Source organism: Balaenoptera musculus, chromosome 14, assembly GCF_009873245.2.
Source record: "Balaenoptera musculus isolate JJ_BM4_2016_0621 chromosome 14, mBalMus1.pri.v3, whole genome shotgun sequence".
NCBI classification, from domain to species: domain Eukaryota; kingdom Metazoa; phylum Chordata; class Mammalia; order Artiodactyla; family Balaenopteridae; genus Balaenoptera; species Balaenoptera musculus.
In genome coordinates, this window is record NC_045798.1 from 53,009,936 (window position 1) to 53,018,064 (window position 8,129).

The window sequence follows — 8,129 nt, forward strand, 5'->3', positions numbered from 1 at the left end:
TCTTGGCCTCCTAGTGCCCCACTCAGACTACAGTGATCTGGACCACCCGGGCCCTAAACACCTCGCCTGGAGCTCCCTCAGCTGTTCCCCCTTTATGGGCTTGTACTCACTTAGACAGACCTCCAGGGCTTAACTTCGCCAAGTGTAAGTAGGCCCTGGAGGGGGAAGGGGAGAGCAGGACCCCTCTGTACCTGCACTCTGGAGAGGTGAGAGCTATATCAGTCTCTGTTGTGCTCCGGTGATACAGGGGAAGGGATGTGTCTGTTCGTGGTCAGCCTAAGCTGCTCCTGGAATCTAAAGGGGCAGCGGCAGCGCCCGAACTGAGTAGAGGTGAAGCCCAGAGGACAGCCTAAAGACACACTTGTTGCTTCAGTGGTACAAGCTTAAACATTTACTGAGTTCGTGTCCTGGGCCAGGTACTACCCATTCTGGGTGCTGGGGATTCCACAAGCATGGAAACATTCAGTCTCTGACCTCACAGAGCTAATATTTCTACCCGACAAGAACGCCAGCAAACAATAGACAATTAAACGAATAATGCTACTTCGGATAGTGGTTTTAACAGTTCCCTTCCTGAGGAACTGTCCTGCTCAGAACTGGGGGGGGGGTCCTGGGTTTCTTTCCAGCAGTTTGCACCCTGGAGCATCTGGATCCCATCACTGTGACATTTCCCAGAAAAGTGCTGGGTAGTCCTGGTGGCAGAGGTGCTCCTAAGTGTGTATGTGTGTGTGTGTGTGTGTGTGTGTCCTCCAGGGACCCCCATCGTGTGGCATAGGCTTGAGGATGTGAGGGGCAGGGCTGATGGCACTGCCCAGGCTGAATCGGCCTCCTGAATGAAAGTTGAGGCTGTCAGTCCAACACAGCTCTGGGGAAGCACGTGATCTAGACCTGGCTAATCAGAGCTCAGTGATTAGTTAAGGAGGGGCACGTGGTCTAAGGTAGCCAATCAGAGTCCACTTCTGCGCTCCGGGTAGGTGGAGTTCTTTTTCTGCAAGGGTTGTGGAGCCGCGGGGGGCCATGGGCGTTCTTTGCTCTCCTGGAGGAGATCTCAGCCCACCCAGAGGAAATCAGAGCCAGGCAGAGAAGTGAGACAGCTGAGCCTCAGGCCAGTGCACCTTTGGACTTTTGGGTTTCATAAGCCAATATATTCCATTTTATTTTATTTTAAAATTTTGTTATTTTATTAATGCTTAAGCCAGTTTACGTGGGTTTTTTACTACTTGGCCCAGTTAAGATTTCTCTACCCACATAATGGCATCACTGCTCCCCTCCCCTGTATCCCTTTGCTGCCCAAGTATCCAGGGCTCTCCTCCAGACTGAGGAGTTTCCTTAGTCCAAACTCCAAGTTTCAGGTCAGGGACCACTTATTCCCTCTTCTTTCTGGCAAAACACACCTGTGCTGTGCTCCAACTCTTCAGGGCCCTGCCCTCTGCCAAGGTTTATTTGATTAAGTTATAGTAGGCTATTGATGGCTAAAAATTGCTCTGGCCATCAGTAATCCTGTGTGGCACTTTCACAATTGCACTGCAGTCCTTCATGCCATAATCCATGGACCTGGATACCTGATGTTGGAAGTTCAGGCGCTGTGGCAGGCTGCAGGGAGGTGGCTTCATAGGATGCTCCTCCTAGTGACTCTGAAGTTCCTTGGCTGTATGTTCAGTTTCTCTGCCTGTGTCCATGGCTGAGGGCCAACTACCTTGGCTTGCAGTGGAATGCCAGAGCCTCTACCACTGTGAGGAAGTCACGTCCTTCTCATAGAAGGAGGGAGAAATGTTCTGAAGGGAAAGCTTTTGGAAACAGGCATCGGATGAACTTCTGAGTCCTGGAGTGGCCTGGACTAGTCAGTGACCTTGCAGGGCATCACTCTTCTCCTTTATAAAATGTGAGCTGACCCCTAAGTCCTCTTCCAGCACTCACATCTTGCCTGTAACTCTAAGTGGCCCGTGGGCCTTTGTGTTTTAGTGTGACAAGTGTCCCCATAGGACTGTGAAGTATATTTAAATGGATACTTTTCACAGTTCACTCACATTTCACAATCCACTCATAGTTTTCTTGCTCCCTTCCGCTGGTTTCATGGTCATTTTGTGACTTACTCATGTTCATTCCATGCAGGGCAGTGAGGGGGAAGTGTTAGGAGTTTAGCCCCAGCAGTTAGGACATCTGGGTTCCAGTCCCAAAGTGGCCGCTATCCAGATAGCCGAGACCTTGAAAGAGGTACCTACAACTCTTGATCTGTGTTCTTATTTGTGAAACGGGAATAAGACCATTTTGCTTTGCTCACAGGTTGTGGCTTATGTGACACATTAAATGCAAATGCAATGAAGAGATAGAGGCTGTGTAAAAATACCAGGGAGCTCTCGGCTCTTGACTTGGAGGAGGCCAAGGTGCAACTTTCTTCGGTTATCCTGCATCTGAGTTCATCCTACCCCAGCTGCCTCTGTGCCACACTGCCCACATTTGACCTTGAGGAGATTAAAGTCGCATACCTGAGCTGTATCTGTGGGGAAGCCAGTGCTATGTCTGTCATCGGCCCCCTGAACTTGTCTCCAGAAAAGGTTGATGATGATGTCACCAAGGCAGCAGGTGGCTGGTTGGGTCTAAGGTTACAGTGGAACCAACCATTCAGAAGAGACAGAGCCATATGGAGGTGGTACCATTGCCTCTGCCCTGATCATCATCAAAGTCATCAAGGAACCACCCAGAGACAGAAAAAAGCAGAAAAATATTAAACTCAGTGGAAATACCACTTTTGATGACACTGTCAGCATTGCCTGACAGATGCAGCACTAATTTTTAGCCAGAGAACTCTCTGGAGCCATTAGATATGACTGCACAGTCTGTGGGTTGCAGTGTTGATGGCTGCCTTCATGACATCATACATGACATCAATAGTGTTACAGCAGAATGCCCACCTAGTTAAGAACTACAAAGGAAAATGTTTCAATAAAGAATCATTTGACAATTACAAAAAAGAAAAAGAAAAAAAGAAAAAAATACCAGGGGAAATTGTTACAATTTGGTAATACGCCTTGGAAAACAGAGTTTGTCTTCTGACACATCCAGGAAGCAGGTGGTGCAAAACACTCTCTGACAATGGGTAGTGAGATGGGGGCTCAGAGAGGGAAGGATATCAGCACAGCATCACACAGCAAGTCCCTGGACTGAGGTGCAGTCTGCGGGCAGAGCAGGAGGCCCTCCTACTGGTGTCCTGTTGGCTTACTCTCCCAATTTCCAGGTTAGAGATTTGAATCAGATACAAGGCAAATGCTTAGGCAAGGAAAAAGTGTTTCGCTAGCTTGCTCCACAGGGAGAGTCTGTGATATGATATGAAGCCGAAAATAGAGTGCCTCAGGAAAGAATGATCAGCCGCTGACTGTCTTGTGGTGGGTGTGGGGGGCCTCCTCCAGGAAGACAGGAGTTGAAATGAGAATAGAACGCGGTCGCTGCCATGTTGTACTGCTGAGTGCAGACGCTCTGGGCTGGGATTTGGAATCCGTGTCACAAGAAAGGGGTCCCGCTGGAAACGCTCGTTTAGCAATGCTGTCCTGCTGGGGTCTGTGGAACATCCTGACACAGTCCAGGGCTTGAACAACGGCCAAGGATTTATCCAGAAACAGCAAGCCCTGTACAAAGACGATCCTGGATTTAGAACAGATGAAAGGTACTTTGAGGGAGTTCAAAGAACGGGCACATGCTCCCCGATGGCTTCTTGCTGGATATTTTGAGAGGTGACTGGGGCACGCTTTCCCTCAGCTTCTCCCAGGGGTCTTTTCCAATACGGTTTCTCTCTATTAGTATATTCCAGAGCTCACGGGCTCAGAAGTCTTAATATGGAAATTCCTGCAGCGGTGGGAACAGGCCTCTCCCAGTTGGGGTTTGCTAAGGCCATTATTCTGACGATGTTAATGGTGATGATTAATTGGCACTGATGATGGAGATGGGGAAAGTAATGAGGCCAACCTGATTGGGTGATGGGAAAGATAGAGCTTGTGGGCACATGGTGAGGATGATGATAGTGACAGTGGTGACAATAGCAGGGAGCTAGGTTTTAGAAATTTGTTGGGAAATCTGGGGGACAAACCTTAACTTGAACTTTACTTTCTTGTCTGGGAAAGTAGATAAGTGGCAAAAAAAAAAAAAAAAAAAAAGTCTACCTCTGGGAAAGAGGAAAAGAAAATACCTTTTTCTGTGGTCAGTTCTGTCTAACCAAATACTTGGTGTCAGTTCTACCAAGTATATTACAACATGGCACCAGCTTTCTGGTGGGCCCAGAGCAGTGTGCACGGAGATACCAACTCAAGCTGATATTAGTGGCGGAACAAACCACTGACCTCCCAAATGTAAGATTAATACAAGAAGGCGCCAGTCATCCTCATTTTCCTTCTCTGAAGAGTGTCTAGAGAGGAAGGATGTGAAAAGTCAATCATCAAACTCTTCTTCAACATCTGAGACAATCCCACTGCCTTCGGAGAGCATTTCATGTGAGGTTGTGCTTGCAATAAGTCCTCTGCCCCCTATTTCCACCCTTGAGTCCCAACATCCTTGCTTTTCCTAGTAATTGGGTCCAACTGGTGAGATGGCAGCATTAAGGCAAAGGAAATCTGAGGTCTGACTCCTCATGTCACTGACAGCATCCTCAACAACAAGGGACAAGTTAAGGTCTCTGAGGGCTAGTGAAAGAGGGGGCAACATGAGTTCCAGGTAATCCCAATTTCACTGATTCCCAAAAGCATTAAAAGAAAAAAGATTAACGAAATTTAATCTGTTACCATCAAGTAAAGAGAGGCACTGGCAGCATCACTCAATTTTGGTGAGATTGTAAAACGTGAGAAGCTTGATTTCAGAGTTCCTAGCCTTATTTTCCTTTAATTTTTTCTTCTCTGTGGATGTCCTCACCCACGAACCCCTGCCTCAGTTGTGCACAGTTATCCCTCCAGTCCAGGGACGAAATCCCAGGAACACATTCTGTGATGTTAGGACAGAATAACAATAGTGCTGTTGCTGGTTCTGTCACACCATGAACATGTGCTCCCTTCCCAGGGAGCTTTCTCTTTAATGAAAGAGGCTGGAGAGGAAAGTGCTTACCCCTTGAGGGGATCTGAAATGATAGATTAGCACAGAGAAGGCCCTTTGCCCTACAAACCACATCACGAAGGTGGTGCTATGTGTTAGGGCTGTGGCAATGGTGGCTTAATGGAATTGAGGGCTCTGCCCTTTGGGACTCCTCCTAGTGACTCTGAAGTCAATAGCTTGCCTCCCTATTGACGGGGGGAATGAAGATAGCAATATCCTGCTAACATGTTTGTTGATAAAGAGGGCCCACCTTTTTCTAGAAAGTGTCTTCTTCCTGAGAAAAGTGTGAGCTCAGTGCTGTCAGTTTATTCATTGGTCCCCTTGTTTTATTAGCTCTTCGTTTTTAGTGAGTGAAACTTTTGTGCATGCTGGGTAGCTAGAGGAGTAACTGAAAGGAATTATGCAGAAGGAAACAAAGTTCAGACTCTAGAAGGATAAAAAGGATTTGCTTTGTTAGTTCTCTTAGGTCAGGAAGTTCTTAAGAATTGACTCATCAGCATGCATAAGTTTGAAGCTAAGGAATACAGTGGCATTTAGAACTCCCATTCATTCACTTGTTCATTTATATAATAAATATACATGGATTAATTTTTATAGGGCCAAAGGATTTAGGACTGAAAGTGTTCTGGAGAGGAGAGCTGTGAGGCAGCAAAGGAGAAGAGGAAGTATAAGTAAGTTCCAGTTATCAATTGTTGTGTGACAAATCTCCCCAAACTTAATGACTTAAAATATAGCAATCATTTTATTATTTTCATCTCTGCAAGTTCAAGGATTGACTAGGCTCAGCCAGGCAGTTGTTGTTCAGGGTCTCTCAGGTATTTGCAGGCAGATAGTTGGTGGCAAGGGGCTGGAGTCATCGTAAAGGCTTTCTCACTTGCATACTGGTGGTTGTTGCTGGCTGTTGACTGGGACTTCAGCTGAGGCTCTTAGCCAGCTGATCACCTACACTTGGACTCTCCATGTGGCTTAGGCTTCCTCACAGAATGGCAGCTGGTTTCCAAAGAAAGGGCATCTCAAGGAAACTGGGTGGAAGCACTATCCTCTTGTATGTTCTGCCTTCAGGAGTCACTTAGTATCACTTCTGCTGTTGTCACAGGCTGGCTCAGGTTCCAGGGCAGGGGACATGACTTACTTCTTCACTGGAGGAATATCAATGCCAATTGTAAGAAGAGCACATGAGATGGGAGAACTTGTTGCAGCCATCTTGAAAAAAGTAGGTAGATCCAGGTGTGAGTGGTCTTGAGTGAAATCTTGCTGAAGAACTAATACTAATTAATGAAGACTAATCTGGAATAATTAGTCAGCAATACTAGGAAGCATATGATCAAATGGGTGATTGTATCACATGGATACTTATGGCTGAAAGAGGGAGTCAGGACAGACCTCATGGAAGAAGTAAGACTTTGAGCTGACTTTGAAGCCTGTGTAGGGTCCATTTGGTTATGTTTAGTTTATATTCATTTTTCGCCAACACAGAAAAGAAATGATAATAAACAAAATTATAATTATTGGTAATTCCTCCCATTACCAACGAGATAATTACTTAGCATTTCCAGGTCCACCTCCCCCAGTTTTTTCCCCTGGGAATGTATTACAAATTTGCAATCCTACTTAACATTTTTACTTAAAATATTTTGTGAATGTTTTCCTAAACTATTAAATATTTTTCTAAAATATAATGCTGAAAGGCTACAGAACATTCTATCATGTGACTATGCTATGATTTACTTTTAAATCACTTACTGTTGGAAATTTAAGCTGTTGTGGTTTTTTTCTATTGTAAAAAACACTGATGAAAACCTTTATGAAGAGATCTTGGTGCTCATCTATGATTATCCTCTTAGGATTAATTGCTAAAGGTAGAATTATTGGTCAAGAGTTATCCATATCTTAAAAACCTTTTACATATCTTGTCATAGTGGCTTCTAGGACAGGTCATGCTGGCTGCCCATCCCGCCAGGGTGAGTCCCTGTTTATTTGCAGGTTTGCCAATATTGATTGTTACTGGCTGCAAAGGACAGTTTCCTATCTGAGAGACCAAAGTGGAACTTTGGGCTTTACTCCGATTTTATCTTATTATTAGAAGGGTAGCATTTTCCCATATATTTCTTTAGCATCTGAGTTTTTTTTTTTTTTTTTTAAAGTGATTTGCTAGTTTAAATTCGTTGCCTATTTTTTTCCATTGGTATTTTCCTCCTATTGATTAGTAACAGCTGTTTATAAATTATTACTCTTTTGTTTAGCATATATAGTGCTTTTTTCTCATTTGATCTTTCTGTTTTCCAGGTTTGTTTGTGATGTGTTTTTTAGATGTAGGGAGGTTTTTAAGCTTTCGTGTGGTCAAATCTAGTAATCTTTTTATTTATGTATTTTTCTTTTGCTCTTATGTATGAAAGGCCTTATTACAATAATAACAGATTAATTTTACCTTGTTTTTCCTTTGTGTTCACACACGTACCTACGTCCATACTCATACATAAAACACTGAATTCTCAAATCAGTCTGGGCTATATCTTAAGATACATTCTGAGGAGGGATCTCCTAAAGATCGTTTCCCAAATATTTACCCAGATGTAGGATGACAGGATTTAGATCAGTAGCACAGGGAGAAGCCAGCACCCTTAAATGGAGAAATTGTGTGATTCTGGCTGAAGCAGAGGTGGGCTTGTGGGGGTTGTGTAGGGGGCAGAGCTGCAGGGGTGATTGCATTTACCTTCTGGAGGTCCTGGGATGCCAAGCAAAGGGAGGTGCCTTGTAGGCATTAAGAACCATTTCAGGTTAGGGAATAGGGAAATTATTTTTTTCTGTTCCTGAACATCTCTTGAGGACTTGTGAGGAGTCAGGTACTCTGGTAAATATACATAATATTTCATTTAATTCTCACCACTGCCAATGAGGCAGGTACTGTTACTATCATCGTTTTATAGATGAGATGATTGAGGCTTAGTAAATGGTAGGGCTGAGACTGAGTCCAACTCTGGCTATTTCTAAAGCTCTGTGTTCAACCACTGTGTTTATTCATTTCTCAATATAATTAACGTAAGAGTTTCAGAAAG

The 8,129-nt window shown here is 44.5% G+C and overlaps 1 pseudogene; it reads left to right on the top strand.

Moving 5' to 3' along the window:
* LOC118906724 overlaps window positions 1–2,920 on the top strand; it is a 74,480-nt pseudogene extending 71,560 nt beyond the window's left edge.
* The last annotated feature ends 5,209 nt before the right edge of the window (window positions 2,921–8,129 follow it).